This window comes from Monodelphis domestica, chromosome 2 (assembly GCF_027887165.1).
Source record: "Monodelphis domestica isolate mMonDom1 chromosome 2, mMonDom1.pri, whole genome shotgun sequence".
NCBI classification, from domain to species: domain Eukaryota; kingdom Metazoa; phylum Chordata; class Mammalia; order Didelphimorphia; family Didelphidae; genus Monodelphis; species Monodelphis domestica.
Genome location: NC_077228.1, coordinates 372,752,793 through 372,772,811, shown reverse-complemented (window position 1 = coordinate 372,772,811; position 20,019 = coordinate 372,752,793). Strand labels below are relative to the sequence as shown.

Here is a 20,019-nt window from a genome sequence, read left to right as displayed (position 1 = left end):
GAGCCAAATTTGAGATACTTGGTAAAATGTGGACAAGGAAGACCTGCCTTTAGCACATGTTTAATAGCTGCAACCTTGAACCCCAAACATGTTCAAATCCTCTTGTCATGGCTCAAAATTTTCATCAACCCCACCAGGATTGGTTGGTCTCTTTGACCTTGTGCTTGATTGGTACTATGCAGTTTAGATTTGTGCTTCTTTGGCACTGTGCAATGGCTCTTTTGTATTCTCTTGTCCTGGAATCAGACAGAATCATTAAGCAACATACCATAAAATTTTTTAAAACAATTAATAGCATCATTTTTATAGTCTAAAGCTTTTTGAGTATGTATTGACATTATAGAAAATACATTTTAAACTTATATTACTGCAAAATAAAAAAAAAAGTTAAAATCTTAATACTGGTGACACGTGATTCAAATATAAAAAGGAGAGAAAAAATAAAAAACTAAAAGAGTATATTGCACATGCAAGAAAAATATAATAATAAAAGAGTTTTAAAATAAAAAATATAGCTTATAATCATTGACACACTGTGTCAGCTAAGGAAATGTAGAATATAAGGTTTCTCACCAAAAATGAGATCCATTTTCTCTTCATACCTGGCCATGATCCACTGTTAGTGCAAGCAAATGAATTTCACAAAGTAACAGTTTTTTATAAAGAACAGTAGTAAACATGTAATGCATATTCAAACGGTATCAATATCCCCAAAATCCACAATAGCCTAGTTAATTAAAATAGCAAACAAACCCGCTATCATATTTAACATGAGTCTGCTGTATGACATTTAAAGAAGCCTATGAACTGATGGATATTTGTCACAATTTTTTCAGGTGTAGCAATGTTTCAACCTTGGCTGAGATATTTAAAAACAAAGTAAAATTTATTTGGGTCTGGAACATCATCAAGAAATCTATATTGTTCTGGTGGAAGTAAAGTAATCTGAAGAGTTATAAATGAGAGATGCTCCCTTTTGGGGAGCTATCCAGGGGTACCATTCCCTGGGATTAACTTCCCAGCTCCGTTGGTATGAGACTGTGATGTCCCATCCATTCACATTTTTATAAATGTGGGAGGTGGGGATTATAATTTTATTTCACTTCAGCCACTAAAGTGGACCTTACCTCCTGTTAGAGGCAGGCAAAATGATCAGAGTTGTTGAAAACAAATCTAAAAATCATGTCTAAAAACCCTTTAAAATCAATTTGAGACATTTAGCTCATGAAATTTTCCAAAGGTTGTTATACAATTGTAACCAGTTTTGATGAAGTCCATCTATCCTCTTCGTGACAATTTACAAATTCAAAACAGAAAAAAAAAGCTGCTTTATATATGGGATTATTTAATAATGTTTGTTTAGTATAGTATAGGGGGAAAGCAACAGAATATAACAGTAGTTAAAACCCAGTACATTAAAATGATTCAGTGTAACAGAATAATATTGAATACATTAATGTATGAACTCAAAACTGACAAAATTAAATCTTAAATAAAACAATCAGGAAAATGCAATAAAATACAGTTTTTTATAAAATATTAGAGTCTAAAAAGCCTTAAAAATATAACCTCCAGTCTCTTTAAAGTACATTTTTGTTTTGTTTTTCTTTATCCATTGAGATGCCTTTTGTCAGTACTATGGAATTCCCCATAGTGGAGAACATGGGTTTTAGGAATCTCAAATTGGGCAGGCCCAAATGGCAAAGAGTTGCAGGGAGATGAATTTTCCCCTGAGTCTCAGGTAAGATGAGTAAAAGGATCAGTGCACTCAAAAAACATCCTTTTAAATAGGCAAAGTACTCTCATAGAATATGCCATACTTCCTGTTTGGAAAAGTCTCTTCCTTCTCCTTGTCCCCCCCCACCCCCGAGGTCCCCTATCACATGGAGGCTAATTGTTGCCTAAGGAAAGAACACCCCAATTTTTACCAGTTGGTTTGTGATTCTGAAGACACAGGGGCAACTACCAGCAGCCTGGATCCTGGGGATAGTCTGGGGTGATCTGGCTCAGAGGTCGGAGAGTTGCTGGGGCCGGGGCCAGGATTGGGAGAGTGATCTGAGTCAAGTAGGTCTGGAGTGGATGACTGGAGGCAGGAGCAGATGGCTGGAGCGAGATGAATCAGAATCAGGTTTGCTGAAAAGCCTTTGGCAGGAGAAATGTGGCTTAAAAAATTATCTAGGCTATCTTAAAAAATTTGAGAAGTTCTCATCCCTTTGTGGTCACTAAAAACTATAAAAATTAAATTAATATCTAGTAATAAAAATATTATATTTTTATGAGGTTTATTAAGGATGATTAGAAATAAAGGAATAAAGAAGATACAAATAAAAACCACGTGCCCATGACTGATTAGCCAATTCAGAATCGCCGCACTTGGCTTAGCTTGCCACTATACTTCCTACATTATTGCAATGGCAGAGAGAGAGCATGGGAGGTGTTACTTCCAGTTAAATACTAATTGTGATCTTGCCTATGTGGAGACTCAGGAGAGATTATAGGGAATTCTGGGAAATGCCAAGGACTTCTGGGGATTGAAGTCTAGGGTTCAAAATCTCCATTTTTATAGTAGACTCTGTAAAATGGCAATGAGTAGCACTGGGAATAAGTACTCTTTCAAATAAGATACAAATTGAGTTGTTCTGTATGCCAAACATTCAACCAAGGTGCATTCAGAAAGAAAGGTTTGGGTGGTAGACCTTTAGCATATTGTCCATTTGAGAGTTTGCAAATTGATTACATTAGCATGCCAAAAGCTGGAAGATATAAGTTTTGTCTGGTAATTGTGAAAAAGTTAACAAAATGACCGGAAGCTTTTCCATCAAATACAAATACAGCTAACTTTGTGGTGAAAGTGTTGATTTATAGGATATTATTCCTAGATTCGGTGTACCACTCACCATAGACTCTGATAAGGGATCTCATTTCACCCACAGTATCCTGAAAAGAGTTTATGAGAATCAAGGAATAACACCTAAAAATCATGTTCCTTATCACCCACAAAGTTCAGGTCAAGTGGAGCATGTGAATAGGGCTAGCTATTCTTCCCATAGCTTTGTTTTACCTATGTACAAGACCAAAAGCAGACTTAAATATATCATCTTATGAAATGCTCTTTGGACATGCTCCATTACAGGTAAAAACGTGTAAGACAGTCTATACATCTCTCTTAGGAGGAGATTGTTAACTTGCTTCATATTTAAGTGCACTATAACAATGACTTAGAGAACTGCATGATATGGGAGAATTGATCCAATCTGGTCCATTGGATTATTCTCTTCATAATTTCCAACCAGGTGATATGGTATATGTAAACATTTTGCTAAAAAATCAGCAACACAAGAGAGTTGGGTAGGTTCTTATACAATTGTGTTAGTTTCACCATCTTCAGTAAAAGTATTAGGTAGAGATTCATGGTATCATTGTTCACATCTTAAATTAGCTCATGGAAGTAATAATGAAAATGTACAAATCATTCAAGAAGTAAATGAAGAATAAATCGTGGAAAGTTGAGATTCATTAGGCAAATAGAGTCTGCAGTATAAAAGATCAGTAAGGAGAGGATCATTCCATTGGAAAAGGACATTTGGATGGAAGAAGACACTGCAGATGAAGAGGAGAATTTAAATAATTGATGGACATATAAAAAGACTAAAAGACTTATAAATATTAAAAGATAAAGACTTTGAAGAAAATTTTCAATGAAGAGGATCAAGTGAGTAATGGACTAATGGTTTTAAGGAATTAGGGTAATGTAATATAAAACAACATAATATATATTCACACAAGCATTCATAAATACATTTTACTACCATGGATTTGGAGAGGAAGAATTCTTCAAATAAGTTGAGAAGAAAAGGAATAATCTGAGGTTTTGGTAAGTATATTGCATGCAACAGTAACACAACACAAACACAGCAGTACTATTGACATAACACTAACAAAGCAACATAGCATAGCATGAATAACAACATAAACATGTACACAAAAACATAAACATGGTTAGGTTACATTGAATGACTAGTTGAATGAGTGAAACAATGTATAGCTAGGATACTAACAATATTATAATTATTTATAAAGTAGTTAGTTACTAACAAAAATGGTTAGCTACTTAGTTAAGTATAGGAATATAGGTAGATAAAAGATTTTATGAAGATAGGGCTATAGATTAATAGATTAGAATTTAAAATAGATAATATAAGGTAATATACTGAACTACACTACAAAATACATTGCAACATACATAACAACATAAAGTATCTAAGACATATGACATAAACTATCACATACAAAAATTATAAATACATGTGTAAATATATGTAAATAGTGTGTATAATAGGATTGTAAAATCAATTGTATTATAGTGTATGTTTATGTATAATTGTAACATGTATAAAGATGAAGTATATATGTGTATATGTATAGCATACATGTATATATTATATGTATGTAGTATATGTATATATAATTTATATAAATAGATCACATATGTTTAATTTTATCTATTGTTACATGTATTTTGCATAAGTGACATTGATGGTTGTTTTAATTTTTTTGTACAACTTATGCAATGTTGTGCTTATTGTATTTTTGTTTTAAAAAAATAAAAGAGAGAAGGGAATGTACCCTAGGGAGGAGGCTTGGACCCTGAGGTATGGAGTGGGAGAAGGAAAGAGAAGAGAATTCCCTTCTCCACAAAGCGGGGTTTTGGGGAGATAGCAGCTGTAATGGGTTGGCTCAGAGAGAGGAGAGGGGGTTTGAAGATTTCCCCCCTTCTGCCTTCCCTCCTTAGCTAAAGCTGCTCTCCCCAATTCACTCTTGTCCTTCTTGTCCCCCCTCTACTACTCAAGACCAAAAGGTCTCCCTGTGATTCCGTTCATTCACACTCAGCTTGGGGAACAGATAACTTTAATGATTACTCAATCAGATAATACAAAAGGAATAATGGACAGGAAATAATGGGAAAAAGAAAGTGGGAAAAGGGGATCCCTGTCTCTAAACCCTTTTCCTCCCTCCTCGAGTTTGGGGGGAACTCAAGCCTTTATAGCCTGAGCCCCCTGAAAGAAAGTCAGGTTGACTCACCCCTGGGCAACAGGAGCTGAGGTAAAGTCTGCTCAGGTTTCCTTTCAGAAAGTCCCTTCAATTGGGAAGTGTTGGGGGGAAGGATTTCCAGTCACCAGCAGGAAAAGTGGGTAACCCTTGGGAGAAAGTCTTTATCCACCTTCTCTCTTCCACATCTCAAGATCGAGAGACCCTCACTCACTGCTCTCCTCACCAGAGTCTTCTCTCCTGCAGAATTCCCTCCTGGGGCCCCTTCCCTGTCGAGGTGATCAATTTCATATACTCTTCAGTCTCGCACTTTTTCTCTAGTGCCAGCCTCTATCACAATTTTTCAAAAGTTTTTTTTCCTTCTAAGTTTGATGTTTATGCATTGCAACAGTTGTAGAATTTTCTGTATTAGTTGATGAGTAGGGTTTCATGATTTTAATGTTTTGCATGAAACTTGTGTTTAGCTTTTGGTTTTGATGCTTTTTACTTTTTATGCTTTTGCATATGTTTGATCTGTATTTTGAAATTTGTAATTGTTCATTGTACACTTCCCCCTTTTACCTTTCCTTGATTAAATCCCTAGAATAGGATAGTATTAGATAGGATAAGATAGTTGATTGTAGGTTGTCTGTTATTTTGGGTAGAAATTTTAGTTAAAGGAATATGTAAGTATGTTAAATGCACAAATGCCAAAATAGTGTTTTTAACACTATTTCAGCTTTGTGCAAGGTTGGGGGGGGGGGGACACTGTAGGAAAGGATTTCTAGCAGGGTATAGTAAAGCAGGCTCTTAGCCTATCATTCCATATAGCTGGCTGGGTCAGCATTCTAAGACAGTTGAGAAGCTCTCTCAAGCTGGATGGCAGACTGAGAGGCTGTGTGTCAATGGGTCTCCCTGAAGAAACCAATTTAGGAGCTGCCAAGGACTTTGGATTATCTTTTAAAGGTTGAGTGAATGTTTTTCTTTACTCTGGTGGACAGGTGTGAATGAATGTGAACTTCTCTTTCTGGACCTTGTGAAGACCCTATATCTTGATCCTGCTATTTTGACCCAACCAAGGACTCTGGAGTTTGTGAGAGTCTTGGCCCTTTATGGACTTTATCTTTTATTTACAGTTTAGTTAGTTAGATTAAGTTTAGATTAGAAACCTTAGTGTGTTAAACTCTGGGTGATTAGAGATGTCACTCCCTGATTCCCTTTCTAAAACCCTTATCCTTGTTTAGTTTAATAAATCCCTTTTATATACATTTTGTTAGTGTTATTCCATCTGTTAACCTTCCCTTTCCCTTTCCTCCTTATTACACATCTCACACCCATTAGATTGGAAAAGATGACAAAAAAGAAAAAAAGATAAATGTTGGAATGGCTTCTCCATTACTGGTGAAGCTCTGGTTTCGTCCAGCCACTCTAGAAAGCAATTTGGAACTATACTCCAAGGTTGCTCCACTCTGTAAACCAGTTGACCCAGTTATGCCAATCCTAATTTGACCTATATTTCAAAGAGATCAAAGGTAGGAAAAGGACCTACACATATAAAAATATTTATAACAACTCTTTTCTTAGTAGCCAAAAGTTAGAAACTAAAAAGTCCTCCTATTGGAGAATGGAAAAGCAAATGATACATAAATGTAGTGGAATGTTGCTATTTCATAGGAAGTGACAAGAGGACAACTTCAAAGGAAATTGGGAGGACCTTTATGGATTAATGTAGAGAAGTGAAAAGAAATGGAAGAACAATGTGTACAATGACAACAGTATTATAGAGACAAGCAGTTTTGAAAGACTAGAATTCTGATCCATGCAATAATAAACTGTAAGAGCAGAAGACTGAAGCTAAAATACATCAACTACCTGTTACTACCAGAGTGGTGATGAACGTAAAATGAAGAGAAAGATAAAGGCATGGCTAATGTGGAAATTCAGAAGACTAAAGATAAAACATATCAACTACCTGCTACTAGAGTGCTGATAAACTTAAAATGCAGAGAAATAACTGTTTTCAGGCATGGCCCAAAATATGAGAGGGGCAGATTAGAAATGCAAGTAAAAATAAATAAATTTATTAAAAAAAACCACAACCCAAGGTAGCACATGTCCAACATTTACTTTCTATCTTTGGGACATTTTATGTTAGAAAATACTAATAAAATTACTTATTAATGACATTATTAATTATTGTAATCAATATAAGTCATTATTAATACAATTAATTATTACATTATTAATGATTACTTATTAATGATTAATCTTACCTATACAATGGATTTTTATCACATTTATGATCCTCCAACAATACTGATTGCAAATTACTTATATCTGCCCATCCTTTGGGACTCTTGTTCCTCACTCATAGAATGCTCTCCTTCCTCATCTCTATATCCTGGCTTCTCTTGCTTTCTTGAGGTCCCAGATAAAATCTTACTGTCTCTAAGAATCCTTCCCTGATTCCCCTTGATTCTAGTGCCTTTTCTCTCTTAATTATTTCCAGTTTATCCTGTAGATAGCTTGTTTGCACATAGTCATTTGAATGTTGTCTCTCTCATTAAACTATGAGCTCCATGAGAATAAGGACTATCCTTTCATTTTCTTTGTATTACTAGCCACTTAAGGCAGTGTCTGGCACATAGTAGGCATTTAATAAATTTAAATTGACTAACTGACCTTCCCCACTGGATGATGCTTTTAAAGAATTTACTTTTGGAAGAGTGTTTGTTGGTTTTTTTTTTTTGCTTTTTTTGGGGGGAGGACATGCATTTAAAGAATTTTGAAAGTACTTTGAGAAATGTTGATGAACTACTGCATATGTGATTGCCATAAACTGCATTAAAAAGACTTGTAAATCTTTTTATGGAGACAAAATTAGATAAGGCTATTTCTATCAAAAATGTGACATGAATGCCAACTTTGAGTCAAAGTAACAGGCTGAGGATGAGGAGATGATCAGTGCTGAACAGATTTCTAAAAGGTATTTTTTTATCTTTTAAAAAATTTTAATTTTTATTATTATGCAAAACACACTTCCATGTTTGGTCATTGTTGTAAGAGTGCACTCATACAAAACCAAAAATCCCAACTAAAATCATAAATATGCTAATATGAAAGATAGTATGCTTTAATCAACATCCATCTGACTCCAGCAGTTCTTTCTCTGGATGTGGATAGCATTCCCATCATAAGTCTTTTGGGATTGTCCCACATCATTGGGTTGCTAAAAGTAGCCAAGTTTTCACAGATAATTATCATACAATATTGCTGTTACTACATTTGATGTTCTCCAGGTTCTGCTTATTTCATTCTGCATCAGTTCTTGCAGATCTTTCCAGGTTTTTTGAAATCATCGTATCATTTCTTTTTTTATTAGGAAGTTTTTATTTTCTTTTTTAATAATTTATTTTATTTTAATAACAAATTTCCACATGAATTTTCCGAAGTCATATAATCCCAAATTGTCTCCCTATCTTTTTCCTTCCCCCCTCCCAGAGCTGGCAAACAATTCAATCTGGAGATTCAATATATATATTGAATAAATGTATTATCATGCAAAACATGTTTCTATATTATTCATTTTTGTAAGTGAATAATCTTATAAAACCAAAACCCTAAAACATATACCCAAATAAATAAATGATAAATCATATACTTTCAACTTTATTCTTACTCCAACAGTTCCTTCTCTGGAGTTGGATAGCATTCTTTGTCATAAGTCCCTCAGAATTTTTCTGGATCCTTGTAGTGCTGTTAGTAGGCAAGACTATTACACTAAAAGATACTTTTAAAATGTCGGCAATTATTATGTTTCTGATTTACGATCACCAGAACATTTTACTAGCCATAGAACTGAATAGTTAGATTCACTTGTTATATTCATGCTAGCATATGTATCTCTTTAAGATATGAACAGACCAATAAGAACAACTGACAGGCAAATCATGTTTCAGGATAGTTCAGGAGTGGATAATTTATTTCTCAGTCTTTGGAGAGAAAAATACCCCTGTCAATGGGTTCATCATTCACATACAAAAAGCATGGTTCTCTTCAGACTGCATAAAAACTGATGTGGACTCAGCTGGAAAGGACTAGATAATTAAAATATCAATCAGAACAGAAAGATTAAATGACTTTGTTTGAATAGAGCAATTGGACTGAATTAGAATTGAAACGAAAATGAAATGCTGAGTTATAAAAGAAGCAAATGTCTTAAGATTGGCTATGTCTTTAAGTAAGTGCAGAGGAAAGGATGACAAGAGGCACTTGCTTAAAATGTTAGCTCTAAGGGTTTTGTTGCCTTAAGCATATTGGAGTACATTCACCTTTCCTGAGCTATACAATCAAGCACATACAGCATATTTTGTTGCCAATAACATTTTCCTGCCCTCTGTCCTCTATTGTTGAGTATACAGAGTACAACATAGTTTACTTACAAAGAACATTAAAAACAAATTTTAAGTATATTGTCTTGAAAAAGCAGCTTGCTGATTTTTGGGAGGGGGCGGAAAAAGAGGAAATGTAGTATAGTGGAAATAGACCTTGGAGTTAGAAATATCTGGGTTCGGAAAGGCTGGTAAGTAGATGGTCATCTTTGGAGAGGGAGTGGGGAGCAAGGAAGTGCCTAGTGTTAGCAGGGAGATGTTTTAATGAACACAAATAGAATTATCGTTCCTACCATGAAGAGTGTATGTGGTCATTTGCAAGAGCTACAATAGGAACATTCAGGCATGTTATAAGTGCTCTAATTCATATCATCGTAACTAGAGTTTTGCTTGCTGCATGTCTTATTTCTTTAAAAATTATGAAAAGAAAAGTCATTTGATTTCTCACTGGGAAAAACAATTTAAAGAAGAAATATTGCATAGCATTGAATTCCTGGATTAGGGATCAGGAGATCTGGGCTCTGTCACTAACTCACATAAAGAGGTACAAAACTTTATCCAAATAACAAAATTCTGGAGAATTAGAATAGATGAAACAAAAGTCAGTGGCTTTGTGAAATAAGTTCAAACCTGAAGGACAAAGGAAAATGAAGGTATTTTATATATTAAAAATAGAAGCCAATCTGGAAAACAGATTAAAGAGAGCTAATGTAAGAATCACTGGACCTCTGAAAATCATGTCCAAAAAAAAGAGCCTTTATGTAATATTACAAGAAATCATAAAAGAAAAATGCCCAAATCTCTTAGAACCAAAAGTGAAAATAGAAAGGTTCTATTGATTACCTCCTGAAAGAAACCCCCAAATAAAAACTGCTGGCACCATCATAGTCGAAATCCAGTTTCCAGGTGAAAGGAAAAAAACAAACAATCCAAGGGGCAGCCAGAAAAAGTTTAATTACTAAGGAACAATAGTGAGGAACACACAAGATTTAGTATAAAGGAATGGTGAGTCTGAAATAGGATATTCCAAAAGGCAAAAGATGTATGTTAATAACCAAGAATAACTTAGCATGCAAAGATGGAGGATAATCTTATATGAGGTAAAATAAATGTTTAATGAAATAGAAGACTTTTAGGAATTAATTATGAAAAGACTAGAGCTTGGTAGAAACTTTGAAATACAAATACAGTAGTTCATAGAAGCATAAAAAGGTAAATATATAAGTAATCAATTAGAAAATACTTTATAAGGATGAAAAATTTCATTCTACTGGGGATAGGGAGAGGGGCTAATATAAGCATTCCTTAAGAATGATATCAGCAGGGATCACAGAGTCAAATAATATGGAGAATCTGGAAGTAATTGTTGTTTTACTTGTGTAATGGGACTTTGGTAGACATTCAGATCATCTAAGATGGAGGCACCCATGTGGGAGAAGCTAGGAACTAACTTCTGGGGGAACTGGCTTATGTATGAACATTCTGTATGGGCTTTGATAGGGACCAGCTTCTTTCCACTGATAGCATCTTTAAAATTACCAGACTATGATGCTCTTGCCCTCTTTCAGTGTCCAGGAATGAAGAACTCATTCAGTCACTCAGGGGCAACATGCAGTAATTGATGAAGGTCCCGAGGGTCTTAAAAAAAAGGCCTTATGGTTTTAGTCTTGCTTTTTGGTTTATGTACAGGGAGTTTTCAAGGTCTAAATATAGGGGGTGGAACTACTCTTCCTTTTTCCCTCTGTCCTCCAAGAGCTGGAGCCATAGTGACTTTAGAACCCAGGATTCCAGGGAGATGTTTTAACTAGCTGATCAGGGAAGTCTTGAGATATCATGGTTCCAGGACACAAGCTCAGGGAGCATTGCAGTTGGAATTTAGTAAGACTAATGCTCTTTTGGAACTGAGTTAAACTTTAAACTGAATCTCTCTCCTTTCCCCAGAGATTGAGAGGCTATTGGAGGAGATTATGCCCCCAGGTGTTGGAGAGAATGTTTTTATTATTATTATTTTATTATACCTTTGAAGTAAATATTCCTTTGTAAAAAACTAATTTGGCTTTTATGTGTTGAAATGGAAATGGGGTTCTTAGGAACCCTAAAATCATGATGATCAGAATTGGAATGGGGCTTGGCCCAACAGCACAGATTAGACTCCCTAAAAGTACTAGAAAACCTCAGAAAGGGGTGAAATGTAATACACTTGACCTTCAGAAAATGAGGGGCCAGAGTAATACACTGTTATATTTTACTATGCATATTTGTTGTAGGGGTTTTATTTTTCTTTCTTTCCTAGAATAAGAGGAAGAGGTGAAAGGGAGAGAGGGGATGTGTTTAAATGAAAAACCAATTTAATGGGGAAAAAAGCCAACATTAAGGGGCAACAAAATTGGTCAGAGATAATGGTCAATGATAGTACTATGCTCAAAGATAAAGGTGATAAGATTTAAGCATTTTTTTAAATTCTTTTTAATAATAGATAATGATTTTTAAGAACATACTTAATGGGAGAATTTAAGTACTTTGAGGAAAATATTTGTTGTGAAAAAACAGGATATGTCCATACATTTTAAGGGAAATAAAAAGCTTTCCAAGAAAATTTTAGAAAATCTCTTGGTTCAGAAATAAAGGAATGGAAGAATTATTAAAAATAGGAATATTTTAATAATGTAAGTCCTAGTGGTATACTCCCTAGAAGAGCGAACAAGTCTATATTCCTCCTCATTTACTTTTCACTTTCTATCAAGTCAACAACTAAATATCAGCTATGTGCCAAGCACTATACTAAATGCTGAACATACAAAGAAAAGTAAAAATGGTCACTATTTTCAAGAAGTTCAAAGTCTAATGAGAAAAACAACTTGAAAACAAATATGGACAAACAAAATGTATACAGGTTAGGTGTAGTCTCAAGGGGAAGACATTAAGATTAAGGAAGGCTAGAAAAGGTTTCTTTTCGAAGGTGGAACTTTGGCTGAGACTTGAAGGAAGCCAAGAAAGTCAGGATGTAGAGAGTAGATGAGGCATTAATTATGAAAAGACCAGAGCTTGGTAGAAACTTTGAAATACAAACACAGTAGTTCATAGAAGCATAAAAAAGTAAAATATACAAGTAATCAATTAGAAAACAATTAGAAAATACTTTATAAGGATGAAAAATTTCATTCTACTGGGGATAGGGAGAGGGGTTGATATAAGCATTCCTTAGGAATGATGTCAACAGGGATCATAGAGAGAGTCAACTAATATGGAGAACCTGGAAATAAACTAACTTGTGTAGCTTTTGTGGGCTTTGGTGGGCATCAGATGATCTTTTAAAAGTCAGTATTTTATATTTGATCTTGGAAGTAATCAGGAGCCACTTCAAGTTTGCTGAATAGAGGGGGTGATATGGTAAGACTTTTACTTTGAGGAAATTAATGTGTGTGTAGGTGCCATTTATGGGACAAAATGGAACAGGTTTCAATTTCCTTTGCAATCAGAACTAGCCTTCCACAAAATGATAGCTTATTTTTGAACATCTTTGCCCAACCCTTTGTTCTCTGAATGACTCTTCATCACACCCAAACATTTCTATTTTATGATATAAGATTTTATTATGCATATTTAGATTATCTAAACATATTGATGTGACTCATTAGTTGCATGGATTGATATGATTGAGGCCTGACCCACCTTTGCACAATGTAGGAGGAGGACCACACTTGTAACTCAAGCATGTTGCTTGGGGTGAGGGACAAGGAATGTCTTAGAGACCATAGAGGCTGGGCATCTCCTTCAGTTTCCAAGAGGAGTACCAGGCAAGAATTATACATATCTGGCACTGCTTAATTATCTCTGACATAAGAAAAAGATAGGTTCAGAACAAAAGCTGTTTCCTTGATTTCTTTTAAGGATACCCTTAGCTTAGATTTGCCAGCATAGCATCTTCCCACCAAAAGCAAGTTACACAAATGATCATCACAAATTCTAAATAATCAGTAAACTCATTTAACCAGGCAAAGGAGCAAAAAAGAAATCAGAGTACTATAGATTAGACTCTATTAAAAATATCCAAGTAAATGAGCAATTAATCTGAGAGAGAAATTCAGCTTAAACCGCAAGAGAGACTGAGCTCACTTAGGAGAGATTTTCCCTCAGAAGTTTCCAGAATTGCAAGCTCTGGCGGTTGAGGAACATCATAGGACCAGTTTCTATACACATCTATGAGTCTCAGAGCTCTGATCTATAATTTAACATCTCCTCTCCCAAGAGATCTTTTGTCTTTGAGTATCTCACAACTCAAGTAAGTTGTTTATGGCAGGTAAACAACCTCAAGGTCAGCATTCTCTCAGCAATTCCAAAATCACTCTCCCATCCATAAACAGGGGAATAAAATATAGGTCTGTCCCTCCTCAAAACCACTCAGTCTTGGGAAGGAATAAAGTTACGAAGAAAATGAATTCTTTAAAAAAAAGAATTTATGGTCGCATTTTCCTTTTTTAACATGCTAGAGGAAATTGAAACAATGCCTTTCCCACTTTTCCCATCCACCTTTTCTATTTACTTTTCCTTCTCCTTTTCCCTCTTTTCATCTCCTTTCCTTTCTTTCCCCCCTTACTGGTCCTTTCATTTTCATTTTCCTTCCCATATTTCCTTTCAACTCCCACTTCATCCTGACCTACTTCTTTCCTAAACAATCCCTTCCTTTTCATATGAAATTTTGTCTTTTGGGGGGAAATGCTTGTTTTAAATAATTTTCAGTACTACAGTGGACCAGATCAATCCCTTTTGTTTGGTTTCATACTACATATCTAATAACTTTTCTCCCCAATAAGTTCATTTAGAATACTTAAGCATCTTTTACTATTTTTAAAAAATAATAAATCAATCTAGAATATCAACATGTCCCTTTTCTCTATTTTGCAAAACTTGGCCTGGTAGAAGGGAGACCTTACCTCTAATGAAGAGGAAATCAAAGCAATATTAAGAACTATTTTGCCCAATTATATGGCAATAAATTTAAAAAAAAAAAAGGTAAGAACTATGTGAGAGCTCACTTGCTGTCTCACTCCTTACCTGAAGTTTTCCACCCTTTATCAGAATCCTTACCCTACTTTCAATCTACCCTGAACCTAAGGCTTTTTAGCATCTTATCTCCTCCATCCCTTATGATTTGTTATTTTGCTTTATTGATTTAAATATTTTTCTTTAAAAAATTTCATCTTCATTTTATTCCAATAACAAATTTACACAATAAGTTTTCCAAAGTTACATGATTCCTGTTGTCTCCCTCCCCTCTCCTGGAGTTGCTGAGCACTTCCACTGGGTTAATCACGTATTATCACTCAAAGCATATTTCCATATTATTCATTTTTGTAAGAGAATAATCTCATAAAACCCAAACCCCAAATCATATACCCCTAAAAACAGGTGATAAACCATATGTCTTCATCTGAATTTCTACTCCAACAGTTCTTTCTCTAGAGGTGGATAGGGTTCGTTTTTCATAAGTCCCATTTTTTAACTTGAGACTTACCTTTCCAGTATCACATTCCTTAGAGTTGGGATCTCTATTTTTTAATGTGTCAACTTTGATAAATCTTCACATCAAGGAGATATATAAAAGATGAGGGGTCATCTAGAACCCTTTCTCCTAGTAAGGCAAAAATTACATTTCATTTATAAAGCATTAATTAAGTCCCTATTAAGGGTTATGCAATGTGCAAAGTATTGGGAACACAAGCATTAAAACAGAAACAACTCTTGCCCCCACGGGAATTTATATTTCCCTAGGGATACTTCATATACCCAAGTAAATAAATGCAGATGATATATAAAATAAATCCACATAATTTGAGGAAAGGGAGAATTAACAACTGGGTGAATTAAGAAAGACCTCATGTAGGGATTGGTCTTGAAGGGAACTAAACCATTCTAGGCATGGGGGACAGTTTATACAAAGGAATGGAGATGGAAGGATAATGTTCTTTATAGGAAGCAAAACTATGCCACGCTAGCCTGAACACAGGGTTAGCTGCCTCTAAAGGATGTGATTAGGAAGAGGGAGACAGTTGTGGGGCAGAAGAAACTTGAAGAGATGTCAAGAAAGATGAAGATTGAGAAAAGGGCATTAGATTTGGAAATTAAGAGATCATTGATAACTTTGAAGAAAGTTTTAGTGAATGATGAGATTAGACTACTAAGCCCTCTGGTTTAGAACTGAGTGGAGAGAAGGCAGATCCATCTAATATAACTTTCTTAAGGAGTTAGTCATGAAAGGGAAGAGAGATATAGGATAATTGCTAGCAGGGGTGATTGGATCAAGTGGAAGTTTTTTAAGGATGGAAGTGACATGAGCATATTTATAGGAAACAGGGTAGTAGCAAGTAGATAAAGAGAAATAGAATGTTATGAAACCATAGGGACAATAAAGGTCTAGTCTTCTGAAGAAGCTGAGAGGGGATAGGAACAAAGGGGCATGTTTTTGCCTTAGGAAGGAGAAGGGAGAAGTGAGGGAGCAAGAGAGGGAGATATTTGTTGGAAATTTTTGTGTAATAAACAAACAAAATACTTCCAAAAAGTGGAAAAGAGAGATTAATGGTGAGTTTCCTCCAATGGAAATGGGGGTAGGGAAGGAGATTCATAAACAGCTGATAAAGGACATCTAGAACATGATAGAAACTTGCTATTGGCAGAAGAAAAGGGCTTCTTGCCCTTCAGAAGTCACTGGTGCTAGCCTTTGGCAAAGGTGACTCTAATGAATGACCAATTAGCAGGGCATATTGTGCATTGATTATTTTTTTTTCAATGATAGTGACTGTTTTACCCTGCTGGATATGCTTGAGACTATAATATACATTTCCCAAACAGTGGGATAATTATTTTTCATGATACATATAACCAGAAATTAGTGTATGATAGTAATGAATCAAGAATTAGATATCATCTAAGTATGGTGCTACTCTTCCCTATGATATTAAAAGAATGAGAAAGAATCATACAGAATGAGGTATGAAGGTAATGAATTCTGTACTGGCCTTGAGAGAGTACGCACATTACTTATATGGATCCATCAAATCGTTAGGCTGGAATTAGCAGTGTAGCCATAGATTATAACAAAATAATTGATTTATGGCCTGTTAACTTAGTTGTAAACATAGACTGCTAGAGCTAAAAGGAACTATGGGATTAAATTCCATTACTTTATGTCTGAGAAAATTGGGATTTGAAGTGATCTAACCTAAGTAAGTGGTAGGACTTAAATTAGAACTTAGATTCAGAATCAAAAAATAAAAAGGAACCCTTGAGATCCAATTTTAAACCTCACAAGGAATATTTTCTTTCTTTTTTTTTTTTTAAATATATTTTATTTGATCATTTCCAAGCATTATTCGTTAAAGACATAGATCATTTTCTTTTCCTCCCCCCCACCCCCCATAGCCGACGCGTAAGTCCACTGGGCATTAGATGTTTTCTTGATTTGAACCCATTGCTTTGTTGATAGTATTTGCATTAGAGTGTTCATTTAAAGTCTATCCTCTGTCATGTCCCCTCAACCTCTGTATTCAGGCAGTTGCTTTTTCTCGGTGTTTCCACTCCCATAGTTTATCCTTTGCTTATGAATGGTGGTTTTTTTTTTCTCCTGGATCCCTGAAAGTTGTTCAGGGACATTACACCGCCCCTAATGGAGAAGTCCATTACGTTCGATTATACCACAGTGTATTAGTCTCTGTGTACAATGTTCTCCTGGTTCTGCTCCTCTCGCTCTGCATCACTTCCTGGAGGTTGTTCCAGTCTCCATGGAACTTCTCCACTTTATTATTCCTTTGAGCACAATAGTATTCCATCACCAACATATACCACAGTTTGTTCAGCCATTCCCCAATTGATGGGCATCCCCTCGTTTTCCAGTTTTGGGCCACCACAAAGAGCGCAGCTATGAATATTTTTGTACAAGTCTTTGTGTCCATTATCTCTTTGGGATACAGACCCAGCAGTGCTATGGCTGGGTCAAAGGGTAGATATTCTTTTGTCGCCCTTTGGGCATAGTTCCAAATTGCCCTCCAGAATGGTTGGATCAGTTCACAACTCCACCAGCAATGAATTAATGTCCCTACTTTGCCACATCCCCTCCAGCATTCATTACTTTCCTCTGCTGTTATGTTAGCCAATCTGCTAGGTGTGAGGTGATACCTCAGAGTTGTTTTGATTTGCATCTCTCTGATTATAAGAGATGTGGAACACTTCTTCATGTGCTTGTTAATAGTTTTGATTTCTTTATCTGAGAACTGCCTATCCATTTCCCTTGCCCATTTATCAATTGGAGAATGGCTTGATTTTTTGTACAATTGATTTAGCTCATTATAAATATGAGTAATTAAACCTTTGTCAGAGGTTTCTATGAAGATTTTTTCCCAATTTGTTGTTTCCCTTCTGATTTTAGTTATATTGGTTTTGTTTGTACAAAAGCTTTTTAGTTTGATGTAGTCAAAATTATTTATTTTACATTTTGTGATTCTTTCTATATCTTGCTTGGTTTTAAAGCCTTTCCCCTCCCAAAGGTCTGACATGTATACTATTCTGTGTTTACCCAATTTACTTATGGTTTCCTTCTTTATGTTTAAGTCACTCACCCATTTTGAATTTATCTTGGTGTAGGGTGTGAGGTGTTGATCTATTCCTAGTCTCTCCCACACTGTCTTCCAATTTTCCCAGCAGTTTTTATCGAATAGTGGATTTTTGTCCCAAAAGCTGGGATCTTTGGGTTTATCGTATACTGTCTTGCTGAGGTCGTTTTCCCCCAGTCTATTCCACTGATCTTCCTTTCTGTTTCTTAGCCAGTACCAAATTGTTTTGATGACTGCTGCTTTGTAATATAGTTTGAGGTCTGGGACTGCAAGGCCCCCATCATATGTGTTTTTTTTCATTATTTCCCTGGATATCCTTGATCTTTTGTTCTTCCAAATGAACTTTGTTATGGTTTTTTCTAAATCAGTGAAGAAGTATTTTGGTAGTTCAATGGGTATGGCACTAAATAGATAAATAAGTTTGGGTAGGATGGTCATTTTTATTATATTGGCTCGTCCTATCCATGAGCAGTTAATGTTTTTCCAATTGTTCAAGTCTAGTTTTAGTTGTGTGGCGAGTGTTTTGTAGTTGTGTTCATATAGTTCCTGTGTTTGTCTTGGGAGATAGATTCCTAGGTATTTTATTTTGTCTAAGGTGATTTTGAATGGGATTTCTCTTTCTAGTTCTTGCTGCTGAGCTGTGTTGGAGATATATAGAAAAGCTGATGATTTATGTGGGTTTATTTTGTATCCTGCAACTTTGCTAAAGTTGTTGATTATTTCAATTAGCTTTTTGGTTGAATCTCTAGGATTCTTTAAGTAGACCATCATGTCATCCGCAAAGAGTGATAACTTGGTCTCACAAGGAATATTTTCAGCAACATCCCCAACTGGTCAAACAGCTTTTGCTTCAAGACCTCAAGAGAAAGGCAGTTACATTGTTAATTCAAGCCTTTTTATCTTTCTTCTAGAATATTGGTGGCCCTGAAAAAATCTCTTCCCTCTCCAATTCATACTTCACACAGCTGCCAAACTGATTTTTCTAGAACACAAATCTGACCATGTCATTCCTCTAAACAATAAATCCTAGTGACTCCAAGATCAAATATAAATTCCTATGTTTGGCACTTAAAACCCTTTACAACTTGGCCCCAATCTACCTTTATTACAACTTTATTATTTATAACTTTATTACAAATCATGACATTTCACATACACAGTAGTACAGTTAAGCTGGACCATTATTGAAATATCATATTCTTGAATAACCCTAATTTTTAGGAATTCTTTTCTTACAACAAGCCTAAATCTGCTTCTGACTTAATTAAGATCCCAAGTTCAGAGCTGGCAGGGCTCTCTGAAGTCATTTAGTCCAACTCTTTCGTTATAGAAATGAAGATAGTAAATGACTTGTTCCAGGTCTAACAAGAAGTTGTACAGATGGGATATGAACTTAGCTCCTCTGACCCTTGATCCAGAGCTCTATTGTACTGTACCATATTGCTTTCTTTTACATTAATCCTAATTCTATCCTTTAGGGACAAGCAGAACAAGTCTTAACCCTTTTCTCTTCCAGATACCTGAATAAAGCTATTATGCCTTGTCTTCTTCATTCAGGTTATCATCTTTACCTTCAGTCAGAATGAGAAATTGGATTATGCTCTTGGAACACTCTGGCTCTGTTTAGTAGGCTTTCCATTTACCAGGGCACTCCAAAGCTATAGAACATCTGCTTGCTTCCTCCCCCCCCCCCCCCCACCTTACATGTTGTCTTCTCTCATTAAAGTATTTTTTAAATTAAAACTCAACAAACAATCATTTGTTTTATCTCCTTTCTATCTCTCCCCACTCAAAGGAAAAAGAAAAATTAAACAAAAACCATGTAACAAAAGTTGAGGAAAATAAATTCTTATATTAGACATATCCAAAAATTTATGTCTAATTCTGTATATTTAGTTCATCACTTTTCTAGCAGGAAGTGGATAACATTCATCATCATTGGTCCTCTGGATTCATGGCTGATCATTGTATTGATCAGAATTCTTAAGTCTTTG

At 35.3% G+C, this 20,019-nt stretch overlaps 1 long non-coding RNA gene across 1 annotated transcript; it reads left to right on the top strand.

The window, feature by feature from the left end:
- The first annotated feature begins 5,890 nt into the window (after nucleotides 1-5,890).
- LOC103101435 (uncharacterized) lies at nucleotides 5,891-7,217 on the top strand. The gene is made up of 2 exons (XR_462822.2): nucleotides 5,891-5,994; nucleotides 6,703-7,217. It is a non-coding gene; the product is annotated as an uncharacterized LOC103101435 (long non-coding RNA).
- The last annotated feature ends 12,802 nt before the right edge of the window (nucleotides 7,218-20,019 follow it).